The following is a 14,770-nucleotide window of genomic DNA, read 5'->3' on the forward strand; positions in this document are numbered from 1 at the left end:
TCTGAAGATGACCTCTGAATAGTCAGAAACGGTTACTACATCGTGAAATTCTCGTATCACTGTGTAAAAAAAGTCTGTGTGTACTACAGCGATGGCTGCGCATGCGTCTGAGGGAGGAACTCCACGCAGGCAGTGCATTTGGGGACGTCTGCTCACACTGAACTCTTTGCATCTTTGCTGGAATGAAAATGAAAAATGGTTGTGTTAGCGAGCCAGCCAGCTTAGAAGCTTTGAGCATAAAGTAAAGGCGGACAGCCCAAGGAACATAGCTGCGATACATGTTGATACAAATCATTGTAGTCTTCATTCAGCTTAGAAGCTGTCTGTAAAAATAGTGTCTCTCTGGAGTCATTCAAAAAGCTAGCAGATACTTAATTTATGTTATTCACAATGTATAAAAATTTCGTGAAAGAATGATATAAATACACACAGTGTAAAAACAGTGGGCTTTATTTGGGCGGTGACACATACAGTTCACAATTTTAACGACATTCCAGCTGAATGAAAATGTGTACATGACATGAACCGGTTATTTTCTTCTTTTTTAATAAACGAAACAGAGGGATATTTGACGGCACAGTTGCCCGTACAAAGGGAATAAATGGTAGCCTTATTTACAGTTCATGTATCTCTTATTTCATCTGTTTCATCTATTACAGAAGTTACAGTCTCTAACAGTGGTTTCTGTCGGTATGTTCGAGCTAACATCAGGAACTGCAGCAGGGATTTCATTAATAAGCTTATTCATGAGGAAGCTTTGGGTATATAACTTTTAAATATTTCGCTCAAATTGTCCAAAGTGGGCGTGTTGACTGAACGTCATCCAATAAATGGTGAATGCCATAATTCCTTGAAAGCATCAATAATGTTATTGTTGCGTGGCAGATGATACTTCGTACCAACGTTGCGTAGCAGGGGATGCTTCCTAAGAATGACTGAGAAATGTGGGAAGAGGTATGCAGACAGCAAGATTCGCCGGAGATTGCGGACTCTACCCGAGGCGTAATCTGGCAGAACCCAAAATTTTATCGTATGAAACGGAATTCTTCCGTAAAATTCAAGCTCTACTCGCAGTTTCTTCTCACTGCATCTCCTCGCCAATCGGAACTTAAAAAATTTCGCAAAAAGTATTTGAAATGACCGTTTGTCACAAAGCCCGCACGGGTGGATCCATAATGATAATCACACTAGGAACTTCGAAGGAAGCAGAGATTTCCGTTTAGGCTAGAGCGACGTACGAGAGGCAAAGTATAGCGAGCAGCAGGGGAAGCGCAGGGTAGGATCAGGGTTCCAATTCAGCTCTTGGGGGAGGGGGGAGGGGTGGGGGGGCGGTGGAGAACAAATTCGCATATCTCCAGACACTGCTTCATACTGATGTTGTGTGGCAGAGGAAGCTCCATACCAATGATACATGGCAGAACGTGCTGTTCAGTAGCACAGGAAGCTTCGTAGCGAGGTTACATGGTAAGTGGGTCTTTGTACCAATGTAATCCGATTTCGATACAATATTGTGTGGCACAATGTGCTTCATACCAATGATCCACACCAGGCACTGTTTTGAACTAGTGTTACGTGACAAAAGATGCTTCGTACTTAACGTTATGTGGCAGAGTTGTCTGTACCAATGTTTCTTGACAAATGGTGTTTCGTATCAATTGTGCGTTGCAGAGAATATTTCGTGCCAAAGTTGTGTGGTAGAGGGTGAATCCTACTGTTACTGTGCAGAAAAGGGAGCTTCGTACCAATGTTGCATGGCAGATGGTTTCCCGTACCGAATTTGCATGGCGAAGCGATAGCTCCTGTCCCTTTACCATTTGCCCCAGAACACATCCTACTGCACCATTTGAAGCGTCAAATGATAAGATGAAGTCTTCTTCAAAATTCGGAAACACCAACACCGGACCAGAAACTAATCTCATTTTTAATTCATCGAAAGCTTGCTGGCATTCCTCCGTCCTTTGAAATTTAACCCGTTTCTTTAAAAGCTTTATTAACGGCTCGGCTATTTTAGCAAAATCCTTTACAAATTTACCTTAATATGAACATAACCCAGTATACGATTGTAATTGCTTCGTTGTACGTGGTGTCGGAAAATTTTGAAATGCCTCAGTTAACCGAGGATCGGTTTGAACCCCTTGTTAACTGGTTACATGACCTAAATATTTGACCTGCGTCTGCGCAAAATTACATTTTTCGAAACTTAATGTTCACCGTGCCGACCGCAATCTTATAAGGACTTCTCTTAAACGTGATACGTGTTCTGGTATACCCTTCGAAAATACTATGTCATCTAGGTAAACCATACATGTCTTTGGTTTCAATCCCCATAAAATGCCACGAATCGATGAAAAGTGGCCGGTGCATTCTTCAACCCGAACGGCATACGTATATACCGATTGTATCCCCCAGGAACAGTAAAAGCTGTCTTTGTCCTATCCTCTGACGCTACTTCCAACTGGTGGTATCTACCCCGTAAATCCACCGTCGTAAAATACACTCCTGGAAATTGAAATAAGAACACCGTGAATTCATTGTCCCAGGAAGGGGAAACTTTATTGACACATTCCTGGGGTCAGATACATCACATGATCACACTGACAGAACCACAGGCACCTAGACACAGGCAACAGAGCATGCACAATGTCGGCACTAGTACAGTGTATATCCACCTTTCGCAGCAATGCAGGCTGCTATTCTCCCATGGAGACGATCGTAGAGATGCTGGATGTAGTCCTGTGGAACGGCTTGCCATGCCATTTCCACCTGGCGCCTCAGTTGGACCAGCGTTCGTGCTGTACGTGCAGACCGCGTGAGACGACGCTTCATCCAGTCCCAAACATGCTCAATGGGGGACAGATCCGGAGATCTTGCTGGCCAGGGTAGTTGACTTACACCTTCTAGAGCACGTTGGGTGGCACGGGATACATGCGGACGTGCATTGTCCTGTTGGAACACCAAGTTCCTTTCCCGGTCTAGGAATGGTAGAACGATGGGTTCGATGACGGTTTGGATGTACCGTGCACTATTCAGTGTCCCCTCGACGATCACTAGTGGTGTACGGCCAGTGTAGGAGATCGCTCCCCACACCATGATGCCGGGTGTTGGCCCTGTGTGCCTCGGTCGTATGCAATCCTGATTGTGGCGCTCACCTGCACGGCGCCAAACACGCATACGACCATCATTGGCACCAAGGCAGAAGCGACTCTCATCGCTGAAGACGACACGTCTCCATTCGTCCCTCCATTCACGCCTGTCGCGACACCACTGGAGGCGGGCTGCACGATGTTGGGGCGTGAGCGGAAGACGGCCTAACGGTGTGCGGGACCGTAGCCCAGCTTCATGGAGACGGTTGCGAATGGTCCTCGCCGATACCCCAGGAGCAACAGTGTCCCTAATTTGCTGGGAAGTGGCGGTGCAGTCCCCTACGGCACTGCGTATGATCCTACGGTCTTGGCGTGCATCCGTGCGTCGCTGCGGTCCGGTCCCAGGTCGATGGGCACGTGCACCTTCCGCCGACCACTGGCGACAACATCGATGTACTGTGGAGACCTCACGCCCCACGTGTTGAGCAATTCGGCGGTACGTCCACCCGGCCTCCCGCATGCCCACTATACGCCCTCGCTCAAAGTCCGTCAACTGCACATACGGTTCACGTCCACGCTGTCGCGGCATGCTACCAGTGTTAAAGACTGCGATGGAGCTCCGAATGCCACGGCAAACTGGCTGACACTGACGGCGGCGGTGCACAAATGCTGCGCAGCTAGCGCCATTCGACGGCCAACACCGCGGTTCCTGGTGTGTCCGCTGTGCCGTGCGTGTTATCATTGCTTGTACAGCCCTCTCGCAGTGTCCGGAGCAAGTATGGTGGGTCTGACACACCGGTGTCAATGTGTTCTTTTTTCCATTTCCAGGAGTGTACTTACATTGTCCCAGATTATCCAATGTGTCCGTGATTTTCTTTATCTGATATGCGTCCCAAATTGTTTTCGCATTCAGAAACCTAAAATCACAACAAAACCTATATTTCCTTGCACCATCCACCGACTTCTTAGTTACGAGAACTATATTGCTTGGATACGGACTATCGCTATGCTTTATGATTCCATCCCATAGTTGTTCTATAAACTCCTCTTATAGCGGTTGCATATGGTTTCCTAAACACTGGTGTATTATCCTTCGTTGGTATGTGATGCTTCGTAATCGGTGTTGCCGGTAACCTACCCTCCGTTCCGAATAAATCGCTAAATGTTAACAACAATTCCTCCAACGCGACCCTGTCGTCTCCCTGTAAATGCTGTAATTTTCCTCTCAATTGCGCTGCATCGACGTTTTTCTTATGGCCCGCCTCTAAATCCTCCCTAAGAAACCCAATGTAGCCGGCCGGTGTGGCCAAGCGGTTAAAGGCGCTACAGTCTGGAACCGCGTGACCGCTACGGTCGCTGGTTCGAATCCTACCTCGGGCATGGATGTGTGTGATGTCCTTAGGTTAGTCAGGTTTAAGTAGTTCTAAGTTCTAGTGGACTGATGACCTTAGAAGTTAAGTCCCATAGTGCTCAGAGCCATTTGAACCATTTTGAAACCCAATGTGGCCAATAACAACCCTTTCGACAACTCCGCTCTGCCGAAGTTACCTATATTTACAGGAACCCTATACTCTCCTTTCACATAACTTGCATCAGTTAAACTCCTCGGTAAAAAACAGTGCTCTTATTACTCAAGAGGGGCTCCACCATGTACAGTGTGTCCTTTGTTAAGTCGGTATTTATCGTAACCCTGACTGATCGACCTTTAATGAATCCGTTCACAATTTAGCTGACGTCACATTCGCGTTAAGTGCGCCTTGCGACATTCGTCCATTTGCAACCGTTTCCCCCGTGCAAAACATTGTCCCACTGAGTTCCACTGTTTCTTGCCAAAGATCTATCTTCGTATGATGTTTGTAAAGGAAGTCCAGTCCGAGAATCACCGAATACCCCTCACCCACACATGGTAACACCTCTATCTGCTCACTAAACTTAGTTCCTACCATCACAAACTGAAATACCGTCGTACCCAATGACTCGATTTTACCGGTATTATCCCCTAGCCCACGAAACCTATAATGTGGTGGCTCAAGCCTTCTTCTGCTAACCAGGTGTAGACTAATAAAAGACAAGTGTGCCTCGTGTCAACCAGAAACCTCTGTTCCATTCCGTTCACCAAGCCTAATATGCAGCATTCCGTCTGTGCACCTTCAAGCACATTACTTAATTTCACTGGGACCGCCCTCCGACGGTTGAAGTAGTCCCATTCTCGTTTAACGGCTGCTGTCGCCGAGTTTCCCCCCTACTTTTACTCCTGCAGTTCACTGCCCAGTGACCCATTTTCCCACATGAGTAACTCCGCAACTGACGCTGACACTACCTCCTAATATGCTCTACCTGGCCACAACCAAAACAATTTCCGCTGCCAGAACTTTATGCTCCACCCTTTGCTTCGTTGCATAATCTACCTCCTCTAAGTATGTGGCAACTTTAGAGCCGTCACAAGATCACTGGGATTCTCCAGTCTTACCCCACGTGACATCTCCGGCGGTACTCCCCACAAAAACACATCTAACGCCCTGTTCTCAGCCTCCTGTAACAGCACTCTATTCGTCTCACCATTCAGCTTCCGAATCCTGTCTGAGAAAACCTCCACAGTATCATTTCTTCTCATAAGTAAGGCAGTTAATTTTTCCTGAAAAAACCTGGTACTATTCTGTTTTTGGTACCTCTGGCGTAACCCAGCTTCAAGCTCTGCAAACTTCCCCACATAGTTCTACGTTTCATGGTACAGTATGTACGTCTTGGCATCCCCCATCAGACGTAACTTCGCCACTCTCAGCTTTACAACATCCGACCACCCATTGGCCTCGGCCATTCTGATAATCTCATTAAGGAATACCGACACATCCTCCGTTGTTTCCCCCGAAAAGGGGTTAATCAATGCCATGATTGCCAGGTCAAACAGTCTTTGACACTCCACGACCTGCAGTTTACTTTCACCCGACAACCCTTCCCTACTTGCAATGCCTCAAATCTCCCCGCTAATACTACATATTTTTCTTCGTTCCTTATCCTTGCCCCAACAATACCTGAATATGCTCAGTTACAACTTCCGCTGTAGTCGCTGCCACAGCCTCTGCTGCTTGCTGTATTTCCACCAATCTTGCTTATAGTTCCACTGTTAGTATTAATTCCACTCTGCTACTCCTCTGGCCTGACAAAAGATACCTTCAAAACGTCCATCCTAACTGATACTTAACCCCTTAAAACACAAAAGAATGAGACATAACAATAATTCAAATGTCACTCACTAATCCCCATCGTGCTCGTGCGCATGTGACAGTCCTGCTCTCCTCCCTGTACTGGTGTGGACGAACACTTCCTGAACGACAGGACATAACAAGAAGTGTACGACCACCCATCACGAACACTACCAAACACCTCAACTACCCCTCTACTCAGGCACACCTCAACGCTAGTTGCCCGACAGAAGATGTGGGATTGGCTATCCAGTACCAGCGTTGTAACTAGCACCACTTCTTACACCACTGTTGCGGACCATCGATGGTCGAACCTGGGACATGGTCGAGCTGAAGCTGAGACCTATTGCTCCATATTTTGTCAGGAGGCCGAGCAAGTTCAATAGCATCAAGGGGCAGTGCAGAGTGATATGGCGGTATTTGGAAGTATTCTCTTATTCACATAATTTACAGTACTACGATGGGTGCAGCTTAGTGTTGACATGCCGCCTGCAGCGCTGTTCCGTGAGTCCAGCCAGCTCAGCAACTCCCGGTATGCCAATGCTGTCTGCTCCATCCGTCAGCCATGCTCTGCCGGGTCGCCGTCCACTGAGGCGCCCGTTCTTGGGTCGCATAACCGCCCGTGATGCCGGATACTGTTACAGTCCATGGTCCCCATTGCCCTCCGCCCCCTTTGGCTTGCTCTGTCCGACTATGAGACAAAGGTGGTTGTACTGGTCACCCATAGCCCTCAGGCCGCCGCCGCTCCCAGGACAGGACTGGAATCGAACCCGCGCCCTCCTGGATGCAGTGCTGCAACTCGCCGTTAGTGGGGCTTAGCGTATGGCAACACCTGCTGCCGTCTCTGGCGCCACTGCAGCGCTGCCGCGCTTCCCGCAGCGCACGCCTCGCCCGGACCCCAGTATGGCAGGTGGGAAGTGAATGTGGCCCGTCCTGGACCCACTGCAGACCGCTGTCACTGCCCTGCTTCAGGCAGACCATGCAATCTCCAAGTACCTGGGTGCCATTCCGTCCCACCTCGGTGTTGTGTCGCCAGAGGCGGAATAACGAAGTAAATGGAAACAAGGTACAGGTTACACAAAATATTTACAACATCGCTCCTAGACTGGCCCCTATAAGTGTAGACCAACATCTACATCTATACTCCGCGAGCCACCTTACGGTGTGTGGCGGAGGGTACTTATTGTACCACTATCTGATCCCCCCTTCCCTGTTCCATTCACGAATTGTGCGTGGGAAGAACGACTGCTTGTAAGTCTCCGTATTTGCTCTAATTTCTCGGATCTTTTCGTTGTGATCATTACGCGAGATATATGTGGGCGGTAGTAATATGTTGCCCATCTCTTCCCGGAATGTGCTCTCTCGTAATTTCGATAATAAACCTCTCCGTATTGCGTAACGCCTTTCTTGAAGTGTCCGCCACTGGAGCTTGTTCAGCATCTCCGTAACGCTCTCGCGCTGACTAAATGTCCCCATGACGAATCGCGCTGCTTTTCGCTGGATCATGTCTATCTCTTCTATTAATCCAACCTGGTAAGGATCCCATACTGATGAGCAATACTCAAGAATCGGACGAACAAGCGTTTTGTAAGCTACTTCTTTCGTCGATGAGTCACATTTTCTTAGAATTCTTCCTATGAATCTCAACCTGGCGCCTGCTTTTCCCACTATTTGTTTTATGTGATCATTCCACTTCAGATCGCTCCGGATAGTAACTCCTAAGTATTTTACGGTCGTTACCGCTTCCAATGATTTACCACCTATGGCATAATCGTACTGGAATGGATTTCTGCCCCTATGTATGCGCATTATATTACATTTATCTACGTTTAGGGAAAGCTGCCAGCTGTCGCACCATGCATTAATCCTCTGCAGGTCCTCCTGGAGTACGTACGAGTCTTCTGATGTTGCTACTTTCTTGTAGACAACCGTGTCATCTGCAAATAGCCTCACGGAGCTACCGATGTTGTCAACTAAGTCATTTATGTATATTGTAAACAATAAAGGTCCTATCACGCTTCCCTGCGGTACTCCCGAAATTACCTCTACATCTGCAGATTTTGAACCGTTAAGAATGACATGTTGTGTTCTTTCTTCTAGGAAATCCTGAATCCAATCACAAACCTGGTCCGATATTCCATAAGCTCGTATTTTTTTCACTAAACGTAAGTGCGGAACCGTGTCAAATGCCTTCCTGAAGTCCAGGAATACGGCATCAATCTGCTCGCCAGTGTCTACGGCACTGTGAATTTCTTGGGCAAATAGGGCGAGCTGAGTTTCACATGATCTCTGTTTGCGGAATCCATGTTGGTTATGATGAAGGAGATTTGTATTATCTAAGAACGTCATAATACGAGAACACAAAACATGTTCCATTATTCTACAACAGATTGACGTAAGCGAAATAGGCCTATAATTATTCGCATCTGATTTATGACCCTTCTTGAAAATGGGAACGACCTGCGCTTTCTTCCAGTCGCTAGGTACTTTACGTTCTTCCAGCGATCTACGATAAATTGCTGATAGAAAGGGGGCAAGTTCTTTAGCATAATCACTGTAGAATCTTAAGGGTATCTCGTCTGGTCCGGATGCTTTTCCGCTACTAAGTGATAGCAGTTGTTTTTCAATTCCGATATCGTTTATTTCAATATTTTCCATTTTGGCGTCCGTGCGACGGCTGAAGTCAGGGACCGTGTTACGATTTTCCGCAGTGAAACAGTTTCGGAACACTGAATTCAGTATTTCTGCCTTTCTTCGGTCGTCCTCTGTTTCGGTGCCATCGTGGTCAACGAGTGACTGAATAGGGAATTTAGATCCGCTTACCGATTTTACATATGACCAAAACTTTTTAGGGTTCTTGTTTAGATTGTTTGCCAATGTTTTATGTTCGAATTCGTTGAATGCTTCTCTCATTGCTCTCTTTACGCTCTTTTTCGCTTCGTTCAGCTTTTCCTTATCAGCTACGATTCGACTACTCTTAAACCTATGATGAAGCTTTCTTTGTTTCCGTAGTACCTTTCGTACATGATTGTTATACCACGGTGGATCTTTCCCCTCGCTTTGGACCTTAGTCGGTACGAACTTATCTAAGGCGTACTGGACGATGTTTCTGAATTTTTTCCATTTTTGTTCCACATCCTCTTCCTCAGAAATGAACGTTTGATGGTGGTCACTCAGATATTCTGCGATTTGTGCCCTATCACTCTTGTTAAGCAAATATATTTTCCTTCCTTTCTTGGCATTTCTTATTACACTTGTAGTCATTGATGCAACCACTGACTTATGATCACTGATACCCTCTTCTACATTCACGGAGTCGAAAAGTTCCGGTCTATTTGTTGCTATGAGGTCTAAAACGTTAGCTTCACGAGTTGGTTCTCTAACTATCTGCTCGAAGTAATTCTCGGACAAGGCAGTCAGGATAATGTCACAAGAGTCTCTGTCCCTGGCTCCAGTTCTGATTGTGTGACTATCCCATTCTATACCTGGTAGATTGAAGTCTCCCCCTATTACAATAGTATGATCACGAAACTTCTTCACGACGTTCTGCAGGTTCTCTCTGAGGCGCTCAACTACTACGGTTGCTGATGCAGGTGGTCTATAGAAGCATCCGACTATCATATCTGACCCACCTTTGATACTTAACTTAACCCAGATTATTTCACATTCGCATTCGCTAATAACTTCACTGGATATTATTGAATTCTTTACTGCTATAAATACTCCTCCACCATTGGCGTTTATCCTATCCTTGCGGTATATATTCCATTCTGTGTCTAGGATTTCGTTACTGTTCACTTCCGGTTTTAACCAACTTTCCGTTCCTAATACTATATGCGCACTATTTCCTTCAATAAGAGATACTAATTCAGGAACCTTGCCCTGGATACTCCTGCAGTTTACCAATATTACGTTAACTCTGAGGACGGACGTTCTTTATCAACGATGATAATGTCCTCTCTGGTAAGCCGTCAGGTATTTTATCGTTTCGGCCAAGGGGGGGTCCCTCTAACCTAAAAAACCCCCGTGTGCACGCCACACGTACTCTGCTACCCTAGTAGCTGCTTCCGGTGTGTAGTGCACGCCTGACCTGTCTAGGGGGGCCCTACAGTTCTCCACCCAGTAACGGAGGTCGATGAATTTGCAACCATTATAGTCGCAGAGTCGTCTGAGCCTCTGGTTTAGACCCTCCACACGGCTCCAAACCAGAGGACCGCGATCGACTCTGGGCACTATGCTGCAGATATTAAGCTCAGCTTGCACTCCGCGTGCGATGCTGGTTGTCTTCACCAAATCAGCCAGCCGCCGGAAGGAACCAAGGATGGCCTCAGAACCCAAGCGGCAGGCGTCATTCGTTCCGACATGTGCTACTATCTGCAGCCGGTCACACCCAGTGCGTTCAATAGCTGCCGGAAGGGCCTCCTCCACATTACGGACGAGACCCCCCGGCAAACACACCGAGTGCACACTGGCATTCTTCCCCGACCTACCCGCTATTTTCCTGAGGGGCTCCATAACCCGCCTAACGTTGAAGCTCCCTATAACTAATAGGCCCGCCCTCTGTGACTGTCGGGACCTTGCCGGAGAATCGGCCACTGGCCCAACAGGCGAGGCATCCTGTGGTGGCTCGGAAACGATGTCATCACCACTAGGAAGCACCCCGTACCTGTTGGAAAGGGGTAAGGCAGCTGCCACGCGGCCAGATCCCACCTTCGCCTTTCGGCCAGGCACGCGCGAGCCCACCACTGTCCGCCATTCACCCTGGAGTGATGGCTGACCGGTAAGATGCTCACTGCCGGAAGACGCAGCGACATCAGGGGTTCCATGTGATTCCAAGGCCACCGAAGTAGGCATAGGTCTCACCACAGTTGCCCCAACGCCACTACGAGCCGACGCCTGCGCCTCGAGCTCGATGAGCCTAACAGACAAAGCCTCCACCTGCCCCCGAAGAGTGGCCAATTCTCCTTGCGTCCGCTCACAACAACCACAGTCCCTACACATGACTATGTTTACCCTACTCTATACGGTGACAAATTCCCAAGATTATCTTCTGATGAGCTACTCTGATAATCAAGAAACACTCACTGAAATACGAGACGCGAAAACTACGCTAGGTTTTCCCAGAAAAACTATTTAAAAGCTAAGCGCAGCAAATAAGTACAAAAACGCTTTATACAAACAGTACTCGCTGCTGCTGGTGCTCTCGCTCTGGCTGTCAAAAGACAACTGCTGATTCAAGTGACTAGTGGCTAACGGCCGCGAAACAAACAAAAGACGGTTTTAGGGCGCTTTCAGTTCTAAACGATCAAGAAAACACTAAGAAATCTAACACGAAAACTACGTAAAGTTTTATCAAGAACTGTTAGTTACTATGCAGAGCAGATAAACACAAATAGAATCCCTTCCTTAGTGGAAGGTCGTAAACAAAATGCAAAATAAACGCTTTATACAAACAGTACTCGCTGCTGCTGGTGCTCTCGCTCTGGCTGTCACAAGACAACTGCTGATTCAAGTGACTAGTGGCTAACGGCCGCGAAACAAACAAAAGACGGTTTTAGGGCGCTTTCTGTTCTAAACGATCAAGAAAACACTAAGAAATCTAACACGAAAACTACGTAAAGTTTTATCAAGAACTGTTAGTTACTATGCAGAGCAGATAAACACAAATAGAATCCCTTCCTTAGTGGAAGGTCGTAAACAAAATGCAAAATAAACGCTTTATACAAACAGTACTCGCTGCTGCTGGTGCTCTCGCTCTGGCTGTCACAAGGTCACAGGTCCGACCTGACCCTCGAGGGACCTGGCGCCCCCTCTCAAGCTAAAAGTGCCTCACTATTTATGCAGCTTTTCCCCTCGCTTCTGGCGTAGTGTCAGAGAGAGATAGAAACTAAGACAGGGGTAAAGTTTTCAGACAGAGCGCGTGACGATTCCTAGAAAACGTGCCCGGAAGTCAGTGAGACAAATGTGACGCTCTAAGGAGGGGAAAATAAGCTGAATATGTGAACAGAAGTTTGTTTTGGGGAGGACATTGGACTTATGTACTCTGGGCTGCAGTCCTCGGTACGGTGCTTTGGTGGTGTACTGGCTAATATTCTGGGCTGATACCCAAGGAAATAGGGTTTGAAGTACCGGTGTTCGTGCACATTTTAATTCCTTTCTTCAGCTTCCAGCACTATGTTATGTTATTCGTATGGGGATTATTACTTTCTTACAATATCAGAGGTTAAACGATGTCTTTTGGCTTACAAATGGAGCTTCTTGTTAATTCTTTCACTTGAATAGCTTCTTTAGCGGATCACTAATGCCGACATGGCGTAAGATCCGGAAAAATGGGCACGCTCCTACACTCCTTTGGATGAAACTGACTTCTACACTCCTTTATATTTAAAGCCGTCGTCCGCCGTTCTATCCCTTCATGACAATTTTGAATTAGTAATCTTATTATTTAAAACAATATCTTTTCTACTTTACTTGGACTAATACAATTGTCGACTGAATCCGTTCTGCTGAAACTGCTTGGAAATCTTTCAGACAGAGACCGTGTAGATGTCTACAAATGTGCGCGAAAGTCATTGAAATAAATATGAGATCCTATTGCGATGGCGCTGGCGACACTACTCTCTTAGGCACGAAAAATTGGTCACAATGTAAGCTTTCAGGAAATGCATGTAGTTCCTATACAAGATGATCAGAAACAGTGTGAAAAGCTTGCAAGTGTGTTGCAGTGGAGAATATACTGAGAAGTAACTGTTAAGAAAAATTAGTACGTTGCACCGTTTGCTAGTTAATGAGCATTGAGATTAGCCAATCAGTCCACTGCGGCCACAAATGACGTGCCAGAGACGATGTCTCAAACGTGTTCTTCGTTTGGTTTCCAGACGTTGAACAATAAAGCGATACAGAAATGGAATATAGCAAATAATACGGATGAAACACGAGCCAAGGCTGAGCTGTCTCGTGCGCTGCCGTCTATGCTATGAGAAGAACTGACACTAATTGTATCTGGCGAGCCAGTTGAATTTACGCTCGCAAAGCCCTGATTTGCTAACTTTAGTGTTAATGAACTAGAAAACAGCGAAACGTATCGAATATTTTCCAGAACAAGTATTTCTCAGCAAAACCTACCCTGCATCACCCCTACAAGCCTTGCAGACTGTATATTACTTACTTTACCGCTTACGAATATTTCGTGTGGTACCTTGTAATGCGAAGATTCAAAATTTGTAACTGGTAATCTTCTTTGATAAAAATTCAGTTTCCCCCCGGCTGCGATACCTATGTGGGCCAAGCTGTCACCCTACAATGGTGTCAGTATTGGCTTTTGAGCAAAAGCGTTTCACGACCACTGTTCTATATTGTTGTCAATAGTAAAAATTGCTGTTTTGAAGAGTGCGCCGCAGCGCGTTGTGTGAAGCAGTCGCCCTCCGTTTCTGGCGGTGGCGCCGCTGTGGAAAACGCAGCTTTGGTGTCTCCCTCTGGTGGGAAAGGGGAAAGAGTGCATGTTAACGTGCATTTAAGGGGCGCTATGAGCTTCCTAGTCTGTCTCCCGTCCGCATTTGTTAGGCAGTTAGTGTCTGTCTGTCGTTCGGAGTGCTAGTAAGTCTGTCGTTTGGATCAACCTTTAAAGCTGGCAAAATGAGAGTCTTTCCACTCCACCAATAAGAGAACTCAGCGAGTGGTCGCCTGGTCGGGGCTTAGTTCCTGCATCTGAGTCTGCGCGTTACGCCGCCAGTCTGCTCGAGCTTGCTCAGGCAATGGTCATTGACGGTTGGATTGATCGGTTGGTCGGTCGCGCACTGAGACACAAGATAACGGTCCGTCTTGAGCGTCGGTGTATGTGAGGTCGGTACGTGAGTCCAGTGGGCCGCGGCGTATAGCGAGGGGTAGTGACTTCGCGGTCGACACGAGAGCAACAGGAGCCAACGAACATCAGTCTGGCCGGTGCAAGCTGCGACGCCGTGAGACGGGAGATCGGCGCGCCTTCCTGCGTCCGTTGAAGCTGCTGGCAGCGGACGGTTTGGGAAAGCGATTTGGGGGTGCTGCGCCAGGTCTTCTCGAGAAATCGCAGCTTATTAGAAGTTAAGTGATTAGTGATACGTTGTTTCATTTTCTCTTGTTAAATTCTACTTGTTTTCTTGGTGAGGTCACCAGCCGTTTTGCTTTGGGGTCGTCCCGCAATTCTTCTCCGTTTGCCCATCCACGGGAAGGTGGTTGTTTATAAATTGGGTGGTCCGTTTTTCCCTTGTGGAGTAGGGGCGGGTTAGAGCAACCTGCGGTTCGGGTTGTTAGGTAATCTCCCTATCAATCTACCGTACGTTAGTAGCTGCCTCTGTCATGTTTGTCGGATATGGTGTGCTAACGAATTTATTGCTTGGAGTGTAACGGTCTAATACCTGAAATATGTTTTGATCTTTGGAAACTTTGATATTATTGCCGATGATGTTGAGAAGCGGTATCTGTGTACTGTAGAGCATCTTAACTATT

Source organism: Schistocerca piceifrons, chromosome 6, assembly GCF_021461385.2.
Source record: "Schistocerca piceifrons isolate TAMUIC-IGC-003096 chromosome 6, iqSchPice1.1, whole genome shotgun sequence".
Taxonomy (NCBI): Eukaryota; Metazoa; Arthropoda; class Insecta; order Orthoptera; family Acrididae; genus Schistocerca; species Schistocerca piceifrons.